At 40.8% G+C, this 24,139-nt stretch overlaps 1 protein-coding gene and 2 long non-coding RNA genes across 14 annotated transcripts in view; 1 reads left to right on the top strand and 2 right to left on the bottom strand.

Moving 5' to 3' along the window:
- SLC16A7 (solute carrier family 16 member 7) overlaps positions 1-11,938 on the bottom strand; it is a 170,354-nt gene extending 158,416 nt beyond the window's left edge. For 4 of the 9 annotated variants that reach the window (XM_077913617.1, XM_077913624.1, XM_077913615.1 and 1 more), the window contains exon 1: positions 6,822-7,215. The gene's annotated coding sequence lies outside the window, so the exon portion shown is untranslated. Of the gene's footprint in view, positions 1-6,821; positions 7,216-11,132; positions 11,269-11,795 lie in introns of those variants that run through there. The other 5 variants (XM_077913616.1, XM_077913625.1, XM_077913618.1 and 2 more) reach the window with 5 other exon arrangements.
- LOC144323305 (uncharacterized) lies at positions 4,369-23,255 on the top strand. 4 transcript variants are annotated; one of them, XR_013388717.1, is made up of 4 exons: positions 4,369-4,532; positions 6,855-7,281; positions 14,362-14,439; positions 22,913-23,255. It is a non-coding gene; the product is annotated as an uncharacterized LOC144323305 (long non-coding RNA). The 4 variants fall into 4 exon arrangements; XR_013388716.1 differs by lacking the exon at positions 4,369-4,532 and having other exon boundaries at positions 6,386-7,281; positions 22,913-23,252; XR_013388718.1 differs by lacking the exons at positions 4,369-4,532; positions 6,855-7,281 and adding an exon at positions 11,550-12,559 and having other exon boundaries at positions 22,913-23,253.
- LOC144323306 (uncharacterized) overlaps positions 17,535-24,139 on the bottom strand; it is a 132,827-nt gene continuing 126,222 nt past the window's right edge. The window contains exon 3 of the long non-coding RNA XR_013388720.1: positions 17,535-17,753. This is a non-coding gene — a long non-coding RNA (uncharacterized LOC144323306). The remainder of the gene's footprint in view (positions 17,754-24,139) is intronic.

The following is a 24,139-nucleotide window of genomic DNA, read 5'->3' as shown; positions in this document are numbered from 1 at the left end:
ACTCCAAAAAAATATCCAACCAAGAAGGTATCAGAACATTATCAGGTATTATTAACACTTACTAAATACTATTTTATAGGAGAGTGTTGATAGGTAAACTAGGAAATGCTCCATTGTTAACTGAATATTTTTATGGACAGATTAAGAGCATAGACCATCTATTTTTAGACAATCTGTAGTATTTAATACGCAGTTTTGTAAAACCAAGAGTCTAAGGACAATAATCCAAACAGAGAGAAGTTATGCAAATCAGGTATTCCTGTATGCATAGGGCTTCTTCCACAAAAGTAGAATTAGAGATTTGAGTTAACCTATTAATCCTGAATTAAACAAATATGATATCCCCATATAGTCTGTTGGGGTGAGAAAAAATTCTACATGGACTGTTGTGGCCTCTGAAAAGGACCATCTTTTGTAATCAAATCATTAATGATTTCAAAAGAAGTGGTTTTGATGTGCTATGTTACTAAAAGGCATCAGAATAATATACCATGATCAAAGTGCCATGATTCTTTAACTTTATTTCATTAGAGAATCAAACTTTGTTTTCAAAAGTAGATATTCTTGGACGCCTGGGTGGCTCCGTGGTTGAGCTCCTGCCTCCCTCCCTTTCACGTGAGGATACAATCAGAAGTCTGCAGCCTGGAGGAGGAAGGCTCTCACTGGGCCAGCTTCCAGCTTCCAGAACTGTGAGAAATAGATTTCTGTTGCGTTTAAGCTATTCAGTCTGTGGTGTTTGTTATAGCAGCCTGAACACGCTACAATTTGGAAGAGAGGCAAAATAAAATTTTGTCAACATTTTTCTTGTCTTTATCTTTTTTTGTTTTGGGAAAGGCTTCCATGTATGATTTTGATATTTAAAAATTTTTTTTTAATTAGCACAATTTAAAAGGACAGAATCCTAAATATTTATCTTTTATAAATATTTGTCTTTTATCTTCCCTATATTTTCGCTTTCTAGAAAATATGTGTTCAGGGACGGAAGAATCTTTTCTTTTTTAAGACTTTTATTTATTTATTCACGAGAGACACAGAGACAGAGGCAGAGACACAGGCAGAGGGAGGAGCAGGCTCCCCGAGGGGAGCCCAATGTGGGACTCGATCCCAGGACCCTGGGATCATGACCTGAGGCAAAAATTAGATGCTCAACCGCTGAGCCACCCAGGGATGGAAGATTCTACTCTACCTGGGAAGACTACATGGAATAGAAGGACAAACATGGATTTTTGTTAGCTAACATGTGTGCTTCATTTCCATCCTAAATTAGTGAGAATGATGTACACATCACAGGGTTGTTAAGGTTGTCAGGTAATGACTTTCAGGACTACGTGAGGTAATGCATGTAAAGCCCCCATGCCTTCTCACTGGCACGCAACCAGCACTGAGTGTGCTATTTGCCTTCTCTCTCCTCTTTTCCAATTGCAAAAATCTGAGTGAAGAACACCTTTTGAAAACCCTTAGGACACAAGAAAATACTTTAAAAATTACAATTTTAAATTTAGATTTTTACAGACTACCATTCAATATCTGAACGTATAGCTGAAGAGACATTAAGTATTGCTGCTACAAAACAAAAGCTAGTAACATAAAAGGTCTAATAAAATGTGAAATAATTTAAATAGCTTATAGACTAAAAAAGGTGTATGGAACATTCACTATCAAATGAAAGTTATAGACCAAATATGCATAATAATCTTTATCAAAAATAGTGAAGTATCCCAATGAACAGTAATTAAGTTTCTAAGCATTTAAAATACGATTTTATTTTTGGGATACCTGGGTGGCTCAGTCAGTTAAGCATCTGCTTTTGCTCAGGTCATGATCCCAGGGTCCTGGGCCGAGCTCCCTACTCAGCAGAGTCTGCTTCTCCCTCTCCCTACCCCCACCCCCGCCCGCCACCACACACACACACAACTCCTGGGCTTGTGCTCTCTCTTGTTCTCTCTCAAATAAACAAATAAAAATATTTAATAAATAAATAGGATTTTATTTTTAATTGGTGATATGTCTACAGAAGTGTCTCTTCCCCCCTTTTTACTGAACATCTGAAAACAAATGTAAATAATAGGCCCAGGTATCTTACTGAGACAGAGTAACAAGCCTATGTCATTGATAGAAATAAAATAACAAAAAAAATTTGCATGTCTCTTCACTGAAGCAGCTTTTTTCTTAAATTAATAGCATTTTTTACTTAGAAAATTAATGATAAAAAAGGCAACAATTTTTAGTGAGCTTGAGAACTGGTATCTGAGAATCCTGTAGCAGGCCATTACTAGGTGTAATTAATGTTCTTTCCATGGCACAAGTGGCCAGATTACTCTCCACAGAGATGTTAATGTGGCCCATGAGGGATAGATTTACATTTTCATATACTCCCTGCAGCTTCTTCTGAATCATTCACCTTTTCCTATCTACTTATTATTTTGTCCTATAGCGATATGGAAATATTTCTGCAGTATCTGCTGCTTTCTAAGTTCAGGAAAAAAGCAAAAACAAAAAAACACTGGTATTAAGTTGCACTGATGCTTTATTTTTCCTTTCAAAGAGCCCATTGCTTTAGGAAAATGCATTGAAGCACTTTATTGCTACACTGAAGACACCACGGAATAAGCAAATGGGACCTAGATGAATATTAGTAAGGGATACTACAGAAAAAAGAGGGGGAAAAAAGAAGACATTATCAACAACCAAACATTAAGAAAGAAAATGAGAGACAGGATTATAGACAGAAAGTAACAAAACAGAGGATATAGAAAGTTCTGGGTCAATAAAACATCAGTATTTTTTTAAACATCCATATTTTCAATAAAAATTTGCAGATGCATTTGTAGTGAAAGCAGACTCAACTTTTACAAAAATACAGCACAATTCTTTTAACAGAATTCAGTCACACAACAGAACAAATTGGTAAGCTCATTTTTAAAAAAAAAATTATTGAAGTTCATTCCTATCTATGTCCCATCTCCAAAAGTTCCCTTTTAAAAAAAGTCAATTTCTTGATCATATTGAATCATGGTAGTCTATTTACTAGCTTACTGTCTTAAACTATCTGATCCTTAGTATTCTCTTCTGTAGAATGAGAACAACAACATCTAAGGCTATTCTAAGTTTTTAATTACATAAGGTACAAAATGCTCTTGACACAGTGGTGGCACTTAGTTGCGTTTTCAATATCCAGTATTTTTTTTACTATAGTGATTAGCAAAAATAATTAACACATGTGTAGCACACACGTACTTTGTGAAGATTGAGATAACTTGTGAGAAAAACAACTTTTCTGTCCTCTACAGGAAATAATCACTTTGATCAAGTGAATAATATTCTGGATCAGTAATTTTTCCATATGGACTATACTTTAGTATCACAGATTACTGAGTAAAAAAAAAAAAAAAAAAAATATATATATATATATATATAATCTTTAAATAAATCACCAATTGGGGGTCTCTGGATGACTGAGTCGGTTAAGCACCTAATTCTTGGCTTTAGAGGAGGTCATGATTTAGGGGTCCTGGGATAGAGTCTCTCATTGGGCTCCCTGCTTAGCATGGAGTCCCCTCCCCCTCTGCTTCTGCCCCTCCAATCTCTACTCCTCCTCCTCTGCTCCTCCTCTTTCTCTCAAATGAATGGATAAAATCTAAATAAATAAATAAATAAATAAATAAATAAATAATTCACCAATTGGTTCAAAAGTCTCATCAAGTTTAAGAATCATGGGATCCCTGGGTGGCGCAGCGGTTTAGCGCCTGCCTTTGGCCCAGGGCGCGATCCTGGAGACCTGGGATCGAATCCCACATCAGGCTCCCGGTGCGTGGAGCCTGCTTCTCCCTCTGCCTGTGTCTCTGCCTCTCTCTCTCTCTCTCTGTGTGACTATCATAAATAAATAAAAATTAAAAAAGAAAAAAAAGTTTAAGAATCATTGTTCTAGATGAATACTTACAAAAGGTACACTCACAAATTGTTATAATATTACACGGATTATATACAATGCTATGATCCTTGTTCAGTGAATTTTTACATTTGTCCATGTGTTTTCTTTTGCTTTTGAGTTTTGTGGCACCTACATTCAGCATCTAATTTCACTTAAAGACTATACTCTGAGCTCTAAAACAAATTCCACTTCATTCATTAAAGTCCTTTTTTATTCCTTTATTACATAGTAAAGTTTCACTCTTCTGAAATCCTAGTGCAGGGATCAACAAACATTTTCCTCGAAGTGCTACATAGTAAATATTTTAGGTTTTATGGGCTTAGTCAACTCTATCCAGCAGTAGGAAATTAATTGGCCACCGAGAATGCAAAAACAAATGGGTGTAGTTGTATTCCAGGAAAACTTCATTAACAAAAATAGGCAGCAGGCTAGATATGGCCCAAGGGCTACAGTTTGTCAACCTCTGTTGCAGACTATCACTGCTCTCTACTGTTTATTTTGACAATTCCACTCTGGATTATACTCATACCTACTACACCCATTGAGAACATCTCCGAAATTACAGTCTCCTCAGGGTGTCAGGAATGATACCTTGTATAAGGTAAGCTCTCCATGTAGAGTACTTCATATAGCAATGCTAATTATTTACTGATTTGAAATAATTTAAGACATGGGAGCAAGATTTAGTTGCCATTAGCATCTTACCTGCATTAAAACATCTACTGAGGCCTTGACTCTTGGGGTTCCCTAATGGACAGCCTTATTTTGCTGAGTCTTTATTCTATCTGTAAATGAATATAATCTATCTTACATGGTAATAATAAGAATTAGAGATATTATATATAAAAATCAGACACACAGAAGGCAATTAAATAGTATTATTAAAATAAAAAACAGAGATCAGCCTTGAAAATTCCCGAGTGGACAAAGCCAGTTTAGTCATACAAACAAAGCTTAATTTAGCTTATTTAGCAAGACTAACTTGACCTGAATCGGTTCTTGCTTATGCCTCTGAAAATCATAAGCACAACTTATGCTAGTTCCAGAGGTTGATTTGAGGTAACAACTCACCAATTTCTTTTTTTTTTCAACTCACCAATTTCTTATGCAGACTTTTCTAAACTTGAATGCCTCCAAAAATACAGTGGCCCTAACCAGGTTATAAAAACAGCAGGTAGAAAGACTGAATATGTTAAATTTATAGAGAAAATATAAGACATGTAAGCTATCACCACATATGTATAGGCGGTCAATAAAATGCAAAGGGATTGGGGCACCTGGGTGGCTCAGTCGGTCAAGTGTCTGCCTTCTACTCAGGTCATGATTCCAGAGTCCTGGGATGGTAGCCCCATGTCCGGCTCCCTGCTCAGCAGGGTGCCTGCTTCTCCCTCCCCCACTCCCTCTGCCTGCCCCTCCCCCTGCTTGTGAGCTCGCGTTCTCTCTTTCTCTCTCTCTCTGTGTCAAAGAAACAAATAAAATTTAAAGAAAAAGGGGGGATTTATTTTGTGTGGCCTCAACGCCAAGTAAGAACTCTAGGTAGAAGCAACAACATTGTCATAATTGGAAATGCCTTAAAAAAATAGACTGCTTCAGCATGTACACTTAAACAATAGACAGTTGTTTATTAAAGATGCTAAAGTACATAAAAATGAAAGGGAACAGGAGGAAACAGAAGTCCTCTAAATTCCTTGCAACTCTGTACTCCACCAAAGTGTTAAAAGATACGTAAGTACAGATAATTACACCTGGCATCCGGAACTCTGTACTATATAGAGAAACTAAAGACTTATACAAATGCAATTATAATAAAATGTTTAAAACAAATAAGACAGATTACAAATGCAACATTACTAAAATTTTTTAAAAAGTTTTTTTTTCTACTTATCTAGGGGCATCAAAGGAAATTTCAATATGGTGTGTAAGTTCAGTTATGAAGAGGAGATTAAAGTAGAAACGGAAATAGGAAGTTAGAGCATTTTAAGATGAAAAACAACATGCCCAAAGGTATGGTGGCAGGAAAAGGAATGCAGATAAATGAGCCAGAAAGCACATTTCAATTGGACTCCAGTATGATGATGGTGGGAGATGAGCCCAGAAAAGTTTTTTGGGAATTATAAGGACTGAAATGCTAGTCCTTAGACCCAGGAAATGGAAGTCACTAAAGTGTTAGGAACATATCAGAGAGGGAGGTGTACTTCCATAAGACTATGTCGTGACAAACGACAGAATTAAGTAATAGAGTAAGACGCTAGAGGCGAGAAGAGCCACTAACAGACTGACATGATTCTAGGGAGTATGTCAAAGGTGCCCAAACTCTGTGGCAACATCAGAAAAGAGCAAAATATGAAAGAAGTATTTTGGTTGTACAATTGTCAGATCGCAGCAACTGACTTGGAGATGCAAGACCAGGAGGGAAGTCTCTAACCTTCTAAACTAGAATGCTAATATTAATAGCAGCAGTAGGAGCAAAGGAAAGAAGGGAGACAGAGAGTCCAGAGGATGTTGCTGAAGGTGTCAGCAGCACAGGGAAGGGGAGCTGTCCAGCAGGCACTTGGGAAGGTCAGCTTGAAGCTTAGCGAAGGTCAAGGCTAAAGATAATGACATCGGAGTTATTCCTACCAAAGAGAAAGCAGAGGTCACATAGGATGAGCTTTGTCAATCAACAGAATATACACAAAAGAAAAACTGAGCAGGAGATAAAAGCAGAAGGAAAGAAGGAGCTGCAAATAAGCAGTCAGAGAAGTAAGAGGAAGAACAAGGAGTGCCTGGAAGCCAAAACAGGAGTTTAAGAAGCAACAGGTGCCCATATTGCCAAAGCCTGACAGCTTAAAACAAATGAGAGTCTGGAACCTAGGATAACCTGATTATTAAAGGATTATACTTACTATACCTTACAAAAAAGAACTTATTCCTTCAAATCCAGGTCTTTTCACATGAGCTTGTCTTTTGAAGAAAAAGCAGAAGATGCTTTTGGAGATACTCTGATCTCAAGGATAATTTTCTCAGAAATTCTCAATTTGATCCTATTCGCCAATAGTTTTCAGCCGCATCTGATTCCATTCTTCCAGGAGGTATAATTAAACATCAGAGGCATTTTCGGTAATCACCATGACTGAGGGGAAGCTATCAGCATATGGAGGACAGAGGTCATAGACACTAAATGTCCTGCAGTGAAAGAGGCATTCCCACACAAAGAGGTGTCCTGCCAAAATGCCAACAGTATCACCTGTTGGGAAACACGGTCACACGTCACATGATGCTGTTTATCACTGAATACACCTTTTGCATAGTTGAGAAGAGCCGACAGAACTTTGGATTCTGAAATTTCGGAGCATCAGATTTAAAATAAGGCAAGTATCACTTTTACAGTTCATCCCTTAGAAACTGTTCAAGTAAATTCATGCCTTTTAGTTTTGCTGTTTATTCTTATCTAATCTAGTTCCAAAAGAAAGTGGTCTGCAAGTAAATTACTTGGCAGGGCAGCTTCTTCTTATCATTTATAATTCATCTGCATATTAGCTCTAATCAGAATCTGTTTAGGGGTATAGATGATTAATAAGAACACATTTATCATGTTATCAGGTAAGGAAACAGTGACACAAGAGAATTTTCTAAAAACTACCAACACTTTATGCAGATCTTCATTTTTCTAAACAAATATTTTTGTGTTTACCATTTGAACCAAATATTTCTAATCAAAAAATTGCTGTTTTAAAGCTAAGTATTACCAAAAATTATCAGTTTAGATAACTGAATCGCATATGTCAATTTTTATAAGGCTATCCTAACTGCACAAAAGTTTTAACACAAGTATCTTTATGCCAGCATTGCCTAGCTGTCACTCAAACGCCCTGCAAGATTTTCACGAACTCATTTGGGATTTCAATGAATATTAATGAAAACATTTGCAAGAGATTTTTGTATTCGGACAAGAAAATGTTTTCAAAAATACTGGCATCACTGTTAACACTGATATTTATGAATATGTTGAAAACGTCTCTGGTGCACCCCATTACCACTCAGTCCAGTGCTAGCTGGACTAGTTTTATTATAGTCAAGTTCAACTTGTGTAACTTGTGGTTAATTCTTTCCCCAGTGTTCTTGATTATTTTATACATAAATGCTCATACCCCTTCTTGTTTACTAGCAGCTGCCATGTATATAGGGTAAATGTTTTGTTTTTTCTCTAGACAATCGTCCATATTAGGCTATTCTCTCACATTATGATTGTAAACGATTGGATTCCCCCAACTAGGCAGACTAGACCCCAGGGATCACTATTTTGGGGACCAATTGAGAAAACAACGCTTTCTCTTTAATTTTTTTTTAAGGTCTGTTTCTGACTGAGACTTGGTGTACAGTTGTTTCTCAATAAGTTTCCTAATCACTTTGATCCAGTTTTGAGAAAGCCTGTGACAAACCAAAATGACCTCAGACAATGAGAGTCCGTGTAACAGTTTATGACACAATCCAACTCCGGTAGGCCGTCTAATGGGAAACACGGCACTTCTAAGGGTTCTCAAATATCTATTAAGAAGAATAAACCAGTCATCCTGATAAGAGCCTAAGAGCCTCAAGGCCACATATTTAATATGTGCCACTAGCTGCCATAATGCACGTGGTTGGCACAGTGCTAAGCAGCGTTTCACGGGTATTATCTCATTTGATCTTTGCTCCCATTATGTGAAATTGAATTATCCTCTTTTTGTACATGAAGAAAGTTTTTGGGAAGTCTTCACACATGAAGAAATCAAGACCTAGAGAGGTTTAGAAATTTGTCCTAGCTAGTAAATGGCAGAGCCAAGATGAAAACCCAGACTGACCAGGCTACAGAGGTCCTGCTTTTACCCTCTTCCCTCCTTTGTCCCAGAGACCTGGGCCTCCAGCTGTGCAACCTGAACAAGTTAACTCTTTGTGCCTAAACCAACAGACTTAAAGAAAGTAGGAGCACAATGCAGAGAACTTGGTAACCATTACAGAGATACTATAATACTATACTCTTGGGCTTCTCAGAGTAGGTGGATTGTACTCTGTCCAAAGTATAGAAATTGCAGGCCAGCCTCTTCTTCCAAAAAAAAATGGAAATCAAGTCATTGGTAAGGATAATTTCCAAGGAAAGAGTGTCTTTCCCCCAAGGCAAGAAGAAAACCCTCCACTTCCTATCTGTACTCAATAGGCAAACTAATGGGCTGCACACACCAGTTTCTGAGGTGGGGTGCCCTTCTCAAATTGCCTTTTAGTAGTTCTTATTTCTTACAACAGCAAAATCCCTTTCAAGTTAGTAAGATATACGTCTCCTTTGCTCCATTGAGAAGGAAATTGGTAAAAAGCTAATAGGATATTGTGATGCGCACCGGGTGTTGTATGAAAGTGTAGAACCACTATATTATACACCTGAAATTAATATTACACTGTACGTTAAGTAACTGGAATTTAAATAAAAACTTTTAATTTTTTTGACAACAACAAAAGTATAGGAGGAAGATTAACCCGGATGGCCACATGTGAATTTTTTGAGAGCGGAATGTCAGCCTCATCCATCTTGATAACCACAGTGCAGTGTCTGGAATGGTGCAAGGGGTTCAAAAATTGCTAGTCTGTATTTTAGCTGTTTTCTCTGTATGTTATTCCTCATAATAGCACTTTAGGGTAGGTAGCACCAACCACATTGTAGGGATAAGAAAAACCGAGGAGGAGATTGTTAAATAATTACTTAACCTTACAAAAGTACGAAATTGACCTTGAAGTCTGTGTCTAACTCTGAATATCTCAAAAAAAAAAAAAGTTTAGTGAATGAAGAGAGACGTAAAAGTAAATGCAAGAGTCTCCTTTTATTCCAGACTCATGATCCAGGAATATGACTCTGGATAAAAGATATTTCTATAGGTCAGTCTGCCCTTCTTCCCTTCAGGAGGGCTCCCGGGTGAAAATGTAAGCCAGATATTATAAAAGAGTCCATGCGTCTCCAGAAAGAGGCTGAGCATTTATGGGAGGATTCAAGAGCTTGAATATTGGGAAACCAACGTTAAAACTCCAGATCACTTACCATTATTAAAACACTCCCTGGGGGGGAAAGCAGTATGTAACTGCAAACTGCTGATGTGAGTTTTGGGGGAAAAAAAAAAAAAAGCCCCAACCGCCTCTGACTTTATGAGTTGTTACACAACACACCGAGTTGCTTAAGGTAATAATCTTTCCCTTTCACTGAATCACTCGGTTGCCTGCCCGCTTAGATTGCTTTCAGGGCAGTGTGTTCAGAAGCACAAAGTGGAGCTGCGATCGCTCTACGAGGAGCCCAGAAGGGTCACCTTGTTGACCTCCTGGCTCCCTCTTCCACGGTCTGCAACCCCCCTCGGGCTCTGGGTCTCAGCCCTGGGTCTCAGCCCCGCTCCCTGGAAATGCACGCTTGGAGCTGGAGGCTCCCGGAGTTCACCCCGAGGTCTGCAGCGCTTCTGCGCTCACCTGCGTGCGGCCAAGGCAGCGGCGCCAGGGAAGGGCGTCCCGCGTCCCCGCCGGGCCCCCCAGGCTGCTGCCCTCACCCGGGCTCACTCTCCTACGGCTCCACGGCGCCTCTTGTTGGACCGGGAAGGGGGGCGAGGACGTAGGCTACGAGCTCTCCTGCAAACACCAGCGGCCTCCCTCGACCCAACCCACTGGGCGCCTCTGCTCCTGGCGGAGTCACCTGCGGGGAAACCGCGGCTCGCTTCCTCGGTGTGCGCGTGCGCGCGTGTGCGACTTCCACATCCCCGCAGTAGACCCCAAACCCCGCAGCCCCCGGAAAGCGGCCCGCCCCGGCCGCCCCCGCCGAGGCCGTGTGCAGCCCGTCAGGTCGCGGCCGCGCTCCCTCCGCCCCACGCAGGCCCCCCGCGCCCCGCTCTGCAGCCGGAGGGGACCGCGACGCCTCCGCCCCGTTGCCGCCCCCCCCCCCCCCCGCCGCGCCCGGGGCTGCCCCGGCCCGCACGGGACCCGCCGTCCCCCCCTCCCCGCCCGGGGCCCCTCGGCGCCCTGCCCTGCGCGCCCCTGCCCTGCGCGCCCTCCCGCGGCCGCCCGGGGACCGGGGCTGTGCCTCCGCGGGGCCCCGGGGCGCTGCCCTGACCCAGGCGTGCGGCCCCGCGCCCCTCCCCTCCCCCCTCCCCTCCCCTCCCCTCCCCTCCCCTCCCCCCTCCCCTCCCCTCCCCGCGCCCGCGCCCGCGGCACTTACTTCACCCGCCGTCCCGCACCCCGGGGCGCCGCCGCCCCCGCCGCCGCCGCCTCGCCGCGCCGCCACCGCGTGGATGGAATTATTTATTTATTTATGTCCCTGGACTCGTCCTCGCCCCGCGGCCCGGGGGGGCGGGGGGGAGGCGGAGGGAGGCGCGGCCCGAGAGCGCCCCAGTGGGTGCCCGGGAGCGCGCGCGGGGAGGGGGGAGGGGAAGGGGGAGCCCCGCCCCGCCCCGCGACTCGGGGCCGACTGAGCATGCTCCCCGCGGCTGTGCCCCCGCGGACGCGGGCCCGGGGCGCGGGGACTCCGGGGCGTAGCTGGGGGCGGCAGCGAGCTAGGCGGGGAGTCCGGGAGCGGGGCGGGGGGCGGGGGGAGGGAGGCGCGGGGGGGCGCGGGTCGGACATCCCGTCCCGGCCGTGGAGGTGTCCGGGGGCCGCCGTTGGGACCGAGGTGTTCCCGGGCGCGGGGAGGAGCGGCAGTGCTGGGGATGGGGCCCCCCACCACGACACCTAAGGGAAACCTAACCCTCACCCCGTGGGGCGCGGGGCACAAAAACTAGCGCAAGAAGACCCCGAACCAGGAAAGAGGCGAAGGAAAGCCCCGTGCACCGGCCGCTGCATCGTAGCCCCCGAATCCCTTCACTCCGCCAAGGGCGCGTCCGACCTGCCCACGAGCCGTGCCCGGGCTCGCGCCAATTCCACAACCGTCGGTCTGGTTTCCTCTGCCCTCTTTTTCCTTCCTCCACCGTCCAGAACACTCTTGGGGCAGCCGGAAAGAGGAAGGGCCGGGACTGAACGTTTGGTGACACCAGAGATCAGGTTCCTTAAACGTCTTCACAGCTGAAGTCCCGCTCACACAAAAAGGAACCTTTAAAGCAACGCGGGCTTGAACTTGCGAATTCCTGTTGCCCTGTTTCTGGCGACTTAGCAGACCCTCACCTACGTTACACACACATCTCTGCTCCTGAAAAGTGAAAAAGTTATGCTAATCCTAGGTCTTAAAATAACTTCCCGGAAGCTCTTCTTATTTATTCTAGAACTGAAATCATTTATGAGAGGCCGAGATAACTTGGTTGAAATAACTGAAGCTTTGAAGCCAAAGGGACAGGAAACAAATGGCAAGAAAAGGAACAGTAATAATTACGCTTATGTGTTAAGTGCGTATCATTGTCAAGCCCTGCCCTAACTAAGCACTTTTATGGGTTACTTCAATTGATACAATAACCCTGTTAGATGAATACTAGGATTTCTCACATTTTACGAATTTGGAAATTGACAAGTATAGTGGAGTGGAGGAAGACTTTTTTCTTCTTCCCTTCCATGTTCTTTGGCTGGCCTCACAAGTACACTGACATAAAGCAGATTAACAGGAGAAAAATCTAGGAGCCCATAAAAATATGGGACTCAAAAGTGACCGAAGCAGACAAGGTTTGTTTATACGTTCTTCTCAGCCCTGAATTCTCTGTGTCTGGTGATAAGGGGTCTCTCTGCCTCCTGGTACTGGGAGGGCAACTTCACGTGGGAGATTTACTTCCTCTTTTCAGGGGGACAAAGGCAGGGGTGGGGAGGGGTGGGGGGGGGGTGCTCAGAGTGTCCTCCTGGCACTGGCTGTTTCCCAAGTAACTTTAATTCAAAATAATCACTGTGCCAAAGTGGCATATTTGGCGGTGGCATTATCTGCCCCCCTTCACAAATTAAGTCACTTAGCTAAATTCACATTGCCTTGCTTCGGCCACAGCTGGTTTGTGGGCTTATTACAAAACTGGAATGGTAGTTTCTGTAGCTACAAAATAGAAGCAATATCAACCCATTATTGCTGTCGTAAGATTTAGGTGAGATGATACATGTGTAGTAGATGGTAGATAATATGAGTGAATAAATGTTGCCTATTATTAGGCAGTTTACAGAGGGAGCTTGGAAGTTTGGGAGTTTGGAAGACATTTTACAGAGGGAGTGATGTTGGAAACTAAGGAACTAAGGCAGAAAATTCCAGAAAGGACTAGCTTTTCTTGGACTAAAAATGTGTAAAATGACATTTATATAAAATGTGATAGGCATACGAGAGTAATAGAATGTCTAACAGTGACTATAGACACTTCATTTTCATAAGAAAAAATAATGTTAAAGTTTGAAAAGAAAACACTAAGTAAGACACATCTCCAGGTCATGTTCTTGAGTGTTTGCTATTGACATTTTTCCTGCTCATTCATTACTCATTTCCTTTCAAAGAAGAGAAAGAAGACCAAAACTTTCCTGAATTTTGACCCTATTCTCTACTTTCTTTTTGATTTTTTTTTCTCCCTCTCTCTCTCTCTCTCTTTTTTTTTTTTTTTCTGTATTTGTTTGCTTGTTTTTACAGACCCATGTTCTTGGTCTATTTAACTCATTGTCAGATTCCTAAACGTCACTAACTAGCATGCATGAATGCATGAATCATAACTGTAGTTTTCTTTTAAGTCTTGTTTTTCCAACAATTAAAACTCTGGATCCAATTTACCTATTACCCCAGTGTTAGTATTTGAGGATTCATCTTTAAATTGCCTTATTGCTATGGCTAGTCATGCTACATAAATATTTGATTGTATTAGAAAGGAAGCTGAAAGGAGAATTAGGTGGGAATAAATCCAGTCAATTTATCCTATGACTTATAGTCTTAATATTATCCAGAAGCTGAGAAGAGAAAACAATTTAGAGAAAAGGCAATCCATAGGATCAGAACTTGAAATGGTTTTGGTTAATTTTGTTGGCCTGAATTTCTATTCATGAGATGAAATAACAGTGGAGAAACAAAGAACAGCAATATGCTCCATATACTAGCAACCCATTTTCCACAAATAAGTAAACTAGTAAAAACATAAATAGCATATAAACTAATAAAGCTCAAATGTCTTCCACTGTCTACCCACAGCCTCAAATTCTAGGTTCTCTACCCTCAGCTGTGAACCCTCAGGTTCTTCATTCCTCAGCCATGCCATATCTTCTCACATATTGCTGACTTTTTGCATTCCCTATTTTCTCTTTTCCATATCAAACTTGGCTGAGCCTTGTTTTACCTTCAAGGTCCCGCAAATATGTCATCACTTCTCTAGCACTTCAAGGATTCCTTCAATAAGAATTAATTCCATCTTCCTCGGTTTTCCTTTTCATAGAACATGGTGTATGCTTCTGTTTGGGACATCTTCTTTCTACTTTACAAAAATATTTTTTTTTCTGTCACCCCGATCTATTAGGTTGTTGGAGGGCAGAGAAGACATTTTATTCGTCTTTGCAGTCTTCCAGTATCTGGCACAAATTCTTGCAGATACAAGGTAATAATGTTTGCCAACTAGAGGAAAGAAATGATCGTGTGATTTTAAGGAACAGTTATATGGTGGAGGCTGTTGATGCTCACACTATCCATGATCTGCATGACAAGGCTATTCCTAGCTTCTCTTATAGTTATATTGGGGCCATGTGACTAGTTCTAACAAGTATAGATGCAAGTGACATATATCATTTCTGGGCAAAGAAGTTAAGAGCTCGTGTGCTTCCTCCATTTTTGCCTTTCTCAGTCTCATGTTTTAGATGGAACAGCTATAAAACAGAGTCATTAAGAGATAAAGAAGGATTCCTTGACTTGCACTGGACTTTGTGTGAGCAAGAAACCATTATTGTGTTAAGCCACTGATATTTTGGGCATTATTAGTTATGAGAACATAACCTAAGTATTCTGACCAATACGTGATGTTACTTAGTAAGACTATAAATCGAAATGGAGGGATCCCTGGGTGGCTCAACGGTTTGGTGCCTGCCTTTGGCCCAGGGTGCAATCCTGGAGTCCTGGAATCGAGTCCAGCCTCGGGCTCCTGGCATGGGGCCTGCTTTTCCCTCTGCCTGTGTCTTTGCCTCTCTCTCCCCCTCTCTCTATGTCTATCATAAATAAATAAATAAATAAATAAATAAATAAATAAATCTTTAAAAAAATAAAATAAATCGTAATGGAATAAAGACCCAATGAAACAGTGAGTTTAAGAGAATGCTATAATGTGTATAATGTGTTCTTATGTCAAGGCTAAAAATAGATACTTCACAACTCAAAATTGATATTTAATGGCCTTTTCATGGCAAGACTGTGAGACCAAAGTAGACTGTGTGTGTGTGTGTGTGTGTGTGTGTAAACTACACACAATAGATTGATTTTAAGTAAGAGCAAAAAGCCAAATGCCCAAATATTACCCTGAGTGAAAAGAACCATGTACCTACCTGCCATCCAGTGGGCAGCATACAGTGGCTGAGATTGTGGCTGGCTAGCAGCCGAGAATATGATTGCTCTGACCTGATTTCATAGAATGTGCAAAATATGAAAGAAATATTTCCACTGCCTGTAAATTTATGTCTTGAGTATACCCATGTTGTCTACTTTGGGAATATCTTCTGTGGAAGCTTCCCATAGAATTGTGGAGAATGCAAATCTAGTCTCCTTTCACAAAAAAATAAAAAAAGAGAGAGACTCTTAGGTGGCTCAGTGGGTTAAGCGTCTGCCTTCAGCTCAGGCCATGATCCTAGAGGATGAGCCCCATGTAGGGCTCCTTGCTCAGCAGGGAGTCTGCTTCTCCCTCCTTCTCTCTCTCTCTCTCTCTCTGCTCTTGCTCCATCTCTTTTTCATGAATAATAAAATCTTAAAAAAAAAAAAAGAGAGAGAAAACAATTATGTCGGACATTGTTATATATGGTGTAACTTTCCATAAGTATACAATTACGCAGAGAGGTCTTTTGGTAAAATAAATGACCTTTGGGACTCCAGAAGAGATTCTGCATTCAAACTCCTATCCATTGGCATTTTTCTAATTTTACATTTTATTTAATGCTATCCATCAAGTGAGTTTAATGAATTCTAATTGCAAGTGTCTTATAGATGCCTTCATTTGAATATATATATATATATATATATATATATATATATATATATATAGTAGTTTTTTTTTATTTAAACTGGAATAGACCACCCTAGTCAGTGAGTTGAATTTTATCTGCAGATTCAAAAATATGTTTCTATATATATATATATATATATATATATATATATATTTTTTTTTTTTTTTTTTTAGATTTTATTTTTAGGTAATCTCTACCCCAACCTGGGGCTTGAATTTACAACCAGGAGATCAAGAGTTGCATGCGCTGTGGACTGAGCCAGACAGGCAACCCTGAATATTTTAATTATTCTGAAAGCATATAAAATTAGAAACTTTGATTAAAAGTTTTCATTATAAACTGTAAACCTTTCTGGCAGGAATCTTGTAACTAGTGCCTTAAAATTGTTTAATATTTAATGAATTTTTAAAAATAAAACACTGATGACTCAGTATGGTACCAAGGAACCTAGGTTCCAGTGCCTTTTCCTGTGCATATAGTCCTAGATGGGTCACTTAATCTTAGCTTCACTTTCTAAATCTCTGTGGCACTTTCAGGCACTTCAAAGATCCACAGAGATTATGCATAATTTTAATAAATGAAAATATTTATGTATGGTAGAGTTTTGTTCCTAATTAACAAAAAAATAGGTATTTACTTATATTTTGGTCTGTAGTGTTGATCAGGATGTGTTTTATATATCGCAACCATAAAGTTACTAGCTTTGCCTGTAACATTGTGTAATTTGTCCTGTGCCTGGAATGTCCTTGAAGGTTGAGTCACTGTTTGCATTTACATAATGCCTCCCAGGTTACCAGAGAGTTTCATGCTAAAAAACTCAGCTACCTGCTTCTCAGTAAGCTACATTTTCAGCTGCCCTTTCTTGGCTTCTTTAGCTGAAGTTCAGGCCATATTGCTGTTTGGTTTTTCATTCAGGAACTCTTTTTCTGCTTTCTCTCTGCCAGGAACTGACCCAAACTACATATTTGTTTTGTGCCGTTTTGCTATGTAATGGTGATTGATTTCTTACTGTTGGCTAATTTCTCTGGGATCTTGTTGATAGTGATCTTCAACAATCACTCGTTACAAATCTTTTCCCAAGAAATAATCTGTATGAGATCAGTTACATGAAATGAGGTATCCATGTCAAATCCACAAAATGTGATTATGCCTTAGGCCCTATGATCTGGACCAGAGCCTAGCAATGTAGGTGGCCACCTGAAGTTTATTGATTTTCTATTTTTTTTTAATCTTGGCCCACCAAAATTTCATTTCTCAATACAGATCCAGAGTCAAGAAATCCAACAATGACTTTGAAATGCTTATCTTCAATGAGCTTCATTCATTCGGCATATTTGTTAAGCAATCTGCCGGGCACTGCAATAAACTTTTCAAATGAAAGTAATGCTTCTCTCAAAAAGCCTATACATTATTTATTTAATTTTCAGACTGATTATAACCCTAATGCTGTGATTACAGCCACTGCATAGTTATGTTTTTCATACATACACATACATACATACTAGAGTATAAATACTGGGATATTAGGTTTTTTGAATAATATTCTTTGTAGTTTTTTTTTTTTATTATTTAAACTGGAATACACCACCCTAGTCAGTGAGTTGAATTTTATCTGCAGATTCAAAAATATGTTTCAAAAAAGACATGTAGAGTTCTTGCTCAGTACCCATCGTGGAGGAGAAGGAGCTTCCTTTCATGATGCCAAAGACTGAAACACAAATTGTGGATTTCTCTGTCAATATACCAGCTTTATTTCATGTTACATATACTTGTATTGAAGTATAACTTACATGCATTAAAATGCTTGCACTGTAAGTGTACAGTTAGATGAATCTTAACCGCTACTCAGATCGAAATTTCGAGAACTTCCGTCATCCCAGGAAGTTCCCTCTTGCTCTTATTAGACAATATTCTATGAAACCCAAGCAATCATCGATCTGGTTCTTATCATCATAGCCTAGCAGGTTTTCCCTATTCTAGATGTTATGTGACTGGAATGATATACTCTCTACACTTCTGTAACTGATTTTTTTCATTCTGCATGTTTATCTTTAATTTATCCATTGTGTCATGTGTATGCATTAGTAGTTTGTTCTTTTCACTGCTGAGTAGTGTTCTATTGTGTGGAAATGCCACAAATTCTTTCTCAATTCACATGCATGTTGATGGATATTCGGATGATTTTTATTACTTGCTTCTATACATATTTAAACGAAAGTATTTCTGTGGACATGTGTTATCATATCAAGTTTGATTTTTAATACGTAAAATAAAAACTTAAAAAAAAGCAATAGAGTGTCTGAAATGAGTATTTCAGATACTTAGCATCTGAATAACTGGATATAGGCCTAGTTGGGCACTGCATTAATGCACTAATTTGGCAAAGACACAAATCGGTTTAAACTTTACTTTCTTCATAAGTAGTAAAAATTTGATTTGGTTATTAAGAAGGGTCAACCAGACAATGTGAATGGAATTGCTTTCTAAATTAGAAAGCTTAACAGAAATGAAAGATGGTATTATCATATGGAAAATATGTACATATTTAGGAAATAATCCCTCCAAAATAAAATAACTAAGTAAAACAAACTGATTTGATATCATTTGAATTATGAGAACACTCAATGTAAAATTAATTAAGATTTGATATTTAAGTGTATCTCCTTAATAATTTTTTAAAGAACAAATCAGATGATTGTAAAATCCAGAAACAGTTTGATAGAGGTGCCTAGGTGGCTCAGTTGGTTTAACGTCTGCCTCTGGCTCAGGTCCTGATCACAAGGTCCTGGGACTGAGCCCAGATATCAGTCTCCCTGCTCTGCAGGGAGTCTGCTTCTCCCTCTGCCTCTCCCCTTCCCCTGCTCAAGCTCGCTCTCGCTCTCTCTCTCTCTCTCTTGCTCACTCTCTCAAATAAATAAATAAAATCTTTAAAAAAAGAAATAGTTTTATAAAGAAAAATTAATCACTTCTTGGCTTCATACTCCAGTAAGTTCCTGTTCAGTTAAGATTACACATGTATATTTGAGTAACTATAAGAAAAATCATTTATTATACAGGAGCTACAGATCCACTGGTAGAGTAGTACATAAAATGATATTCTTTGCCTCTGTCTTTCAAACAAATTATAACTTGAGAATAAAATTCTTCCTCATAACTAGTCTGGAGAATTTTATCTCTTTTCCTAGGTGCGGATCTAGGTATGGGATCTGTAAAGATTATCCCTCTTTTTCTTCCTTCCTTTCTGTTCTGGTTACTATTTTTATATGAAAAACTTAAAACTCTACTATAAATCAACAACAATTTCATTACATTCATGGATTCTGTTTGCAAAACAGGGATGGCTTGTCTCTGCTCTATAATGTCTAGAGGCTCAATTAGAAAGAATGGAACACAGGGTCCTAATATCATTTAGGGGCTTCTTCAATCATGTGTCTGGTTCCTGGGCAAGACTGAGTCAAAGTCTAGGCCTGCCCATGTCTCCTAATGGGAGCACTGAAACATGGCTTCTCCATATGGCTTACGATTCTTACAGTTGATGGGTGTCCAAAAGGCAGCCGAGTGAGAGCTGGCCTTCCAAGACCCAGGTGGAGATTGACCTAAACTCAGAGTTACTCAGTGTCTCCTCCACATTCTGCTGTTAACTAGCAAGTCACGGTCAGTGTTTCTTGGTTCTGTTTTGTTTTACCTACTATTTTTGGAAACTTTAGACCATGAGTTAAACACCTCTGTGTTTCCAAGATCCCACATGCACATTGTGGTTAGCAGGCATCCCCCACACGTCAGCAACTTCACATTCTGTGTAGCTGCAGGAAGTCACATCTTCTGATGTCACCTCCTTTTTTTGGATAGCTGTTGACTAAGTGTGGTAAATGTATAAAAACCAGTCATTTGGGCCCAATGTGAAATATCCTGGTGGGTAGTGCTGGCTGCAGAGATCCCTGCTGAGTTTTGTCACAGTTTGATTTCCTCTTCTGCCCACGCCTGCCAAGCCCTCGTTCCTTTCTTAGGTGTTGATTTTTAATGAGTACGTTGCACCCCAAACTTCTCAGAATCTGCTTGTAGGTAATCCAACCTTTGAAAGTTGGTATCAGAAGGGGTCTGTGAATGCAACTAACTATATAGGCTTTTAGAGCTGCATTATTCATCACCTCACTGGCAGGGAGGACCCCATCACAATCAGCTTCTGGAACAGGGTGGTGGTCCATTTGTTAAAACTTTTCAGCAGTGTTGGGGCACATGCCAGTGGAAGGTGTGCACTAGTGAGAACTAAGTATCATACTGTTTAGATGTATGAAGAAAACAGTATCTACTAGGAAAACAGAAACCCTACCCCAAAGCAGTTAGACTTGGCCAGTGAAACTGGGGGAGTGCTTATGTGACTGGGTTCTAAGGATGCTTAATCAAGGGAGTCAAAACATTAAATAGTAAAAAGTTGATTGACTTGGCAGTTGCCATATTGTGATTTATAAGAAATATATATATTTGGTCACTCAGATAACCATGTATGCAAGATCTTCATTCATAATTCCTGACTTTCTTGTCCCCAGACCCCTGAAATTTCCTGAGCGATAAGAGTGATGAGAACATCTTTTGTTATACTGTTTGGTCTCTTGTCCTCAGCTCCTGAAAATGCCTCAGCCATAAAAGTGCAATGGATGTCTTGTTATAACATGCCCCTTTCTACCATAATTGGGTTTAAGTTAATGAGATGATTTTTGGAAAGAACCAAGGGATGAGGGCTGTTTGCCAGGGGGACCAATCCTGAATAGAGGGTTAAAACTTTCAGTTCTACCCCCTGATTTCCAGAAAGAGAGAGAGAAAGAGATTGAAGATTAAAGCAATCATCGATGGTCACTGAGTTAATCAATCATGCCTGTGTAACAAAACCCCTATAAAACCTAAAAGGAAGGGGGTCAGAGGCTTCCAGGTTGAAGAAATGAAATGCTTCCATGTGGCACCATGCTGAGTTCCAAGCTCTACAAGGATAGAAGCTCCTTTGTTCCGGACCTCACCCTATATATCTGTTCATCTGGCTGTTGATTTGCTACTTTAATATCCATTGCAATAAATTGATAATCCAGTCAGCTAACAGGTTTTGTGAGTTCTATGAACTGTACTAGCAAAATAATCAAACCCAAGGAGGAGTTATCGGAGCCTCTGGTTTATAGCCAGTCATTCAGAAGCATGGATGACAGCCTGGGCTTGCTCTTGTCATCTGAAGTAGAAGGCAGTCTTGTAGAACCAAGCCCTGTGCCTGTGGAATCTGATTCTGTATCTACGCAAATAGTTTCAGAATTGAGCTGAATTCTCGGATACTTTGCTGGTGTCTGAGAATTGCTTGTTGTGTGTAGGGAAGCCTAAACACACACACACACACACACACACACACAAACAAGTTGGGTACAGGAACCCAAAAGAGCATTCTCATGGTGGCACCTGCATCAGGAGTTGGTATGAACTCTCTACTACAAAGGGTATTAGGAAAGTAGAAAAAAGCGATAGCCCATGATGAGTGCTTAGCATTCTCAAGAGAAGCTCAAGAGTATGTAGATATTCTACAGGAAGGCCTGTACCGCACAGTATTGACCAATGGCATGAGGAACATGCTGGTAAGAGGGGCACCAGCATCAATAGAATGTTCAGTGGAAACATTCCAGGACTAGGCTCACTGTTAACAGTGGGGCTGATATGATCCCCAAATACTATAGATAACAATGCTTAACTTCCAGAACTCAGGACATGCTGATAATTGTAATGACTAATAAGTTTGGTCTGGCATCCCAGGAGGGTGCATTCACAGCAAGTTATTAAAACAATTAATAGAACATGAAGTATCAATGGGCATAATAGATGGGCAGCTGACAAGGGCATCTTGAACCAGGAGAAGAAATCAAAGTTGGATCACTGGGAGGGGACGTGGAGGGCAGCCAACTGAAAAAAAATCAACCAAACAAACAAACAAAAACACACACCACAAATTATTTCCCTATTTCCAGACCTGGAATTGTAGCACTGGTCAGAGAGATGGCTGGTTCCTAGGAGAAATAACCCTGCAACACTATCACAAGTATACTTGAGCGGTTCCCCCTAGGCTTTCCCCCAAAGGAGCCACAGCTTCTTCAATGGGAAAGAAAGAAGTTCAGATATCATGAGGACTGAAGGAGAGAGTTAATGAGTGGACACCGACACCCCAAAACTCAACATATCATCACACTCCTTCTTAGACTTTGGGCATATGGTCTCCAGATAATAAATTAAGTGTTGCCAACATCCAGCTTACAGTAAATTCACTGAGTCAATGTACCCATTCAACAGTGGTCATTTCCCATCTAGGATTTAAACACTGGATAGTTGGGGAGTAACTCCCACATTGAATGCTTGGTCTTTGAGGTACAAGTTATTATAGAGGGAAAGTTCAAGTAAAGGCCCTAGAAACTAACTCATCCCCTTCTAATCATGATAAGAATAAAAAACAGCACATGGTAAGGAGGAGGGGGAGAGTTAAGGAGATCAGTGCCACCCTTAAAGGCCTAAAGGAAGAAAGGATGGTGATACCATTTAATGAGTTGAGTTAGCACCTACAGAAAATAAATAATTTCTGAAAGATGATTATAAACTACCACAAGCTCAACAATGGAGTAGTGGCTACTGTTGTCGCCATGGCAGAAATCGTTATCTTTGCTAGAGCAGATGAATCCAGCTTCAAATACATGGCATGAGGTCACTGACTATGGTATGTACATTCTTTTCCATGTCATTTAGAGGAGGATGAGAAACCAGTTCACATTCATATGGAATGACCAATAATACGCATTTAGAGTTTTATTTCAAGGCTCTGATACTCTCCTGTTTTCTCCCATGATCTAGAATGAAGAGATCTGACCATCTGGATATCCTACAGATCTGCCTACTGATCTATTACATTAATGGCATTAGATTTTTCAGGCCAAATGGCCAAAAAAAATGACAAGTATGCTAGAATTCTTGACAAGTCACATGGATGTGAGATAAACACACTTAGGAATCTTCTACTCTCTGGCAGCCCGGGTGGCTCAGCGGTTTAGTGCTGGCTTCAGCCCAGGGCATGATCCTGGGGACCTGGGATCAAGTCCCACATCAGGCTCCACATGGAGCCTGCTTCTCCCTCTGCCTCTGTCTGTGCCTCTCTGTTTGTGTGTTTCTCATGAATAAATAAATAAAAATCTTAAAAAAAAAAAAAAAAGGAATCTTCTACTCTCTAAAATTTATGAGTCTAGTGTTTCACAATGTGCCAGGATATCCCCTACAAAACAAATTATTACACTTTGCACCTCCTACCATGAAAAGGGGAGAATGTCATCTGTTTGCCTCTTTGAGTTTTGTAGGCAACATATTTTACAGCTTTAGATACTGCTCTGGCCCATAGACTGAGGGATGCAAAAGCTGCTGTCTTTGGGTGGGGCCCAGAGAAAGAAAGTTCCCTGCTTCCTGAGAAACACATTTCAACATTCTTATTGTGTTAGTTGTATCAGTAGTGGGGAAAAAAGACCATACAGGGTTTGTGGCAATCCCCAGTGGGAGGAACATATTGAAGGGTACTGGGGTTCTAAAGCCAGATTATGTAATCTGTGGTATTTTACGCCTTTTACACTAGTTTATAAACAACTCCTGACTACTGGGCCCTGTTAAAGATAGAATGCCTCTTTGTGGGACTTCCAATGACTATGCAGATGAGATTGCCAGGAATCAGCTTAGTCCTAGCAGCCCTACCAGGTTATAAGGTCAGGTAAACCCAGGAACAATCTACTATAAAATAGCAATGGTGCATCTGAAACCAAGCATAAGCAGCACCAGAGGGTACAAGCAAATTATAGGAGCAGTTAGCCCAGACTCTCATGGGATCCACCGCTGCTACTTCAGCACACTTCCCTTCACCCACACTTATGGCTGTATGGGGCCATTCAGTTCAGTGAAGGAGGAAATAAAAGGTAAAACTTGGTTTATGGATAGATCCACTCAACATGGACAGTTGTGTTACAGATCCATTCACGGGCAGCCTTGAAAGACAGTGATGAGGGGAAGCCCTGCTAATAGGAAAAGTTTCAGGTGGGACAT

Source organism: Canis aureus, chromosome 11 (assembly GCF_053574225.1).
Source record: "Canis aureus isolate CA01 chromosome 11, VMU_Caureus_v.1.0, whole genome shotgun sequence".
NCBI lineage: Eukaryota > Metazoa > Chordata > Mammalia > Carnivora > Canidae > Canis > Canis aureus.
This window is presented reverse-complemented; position numbering and strand designations above follow the sequence as displayed.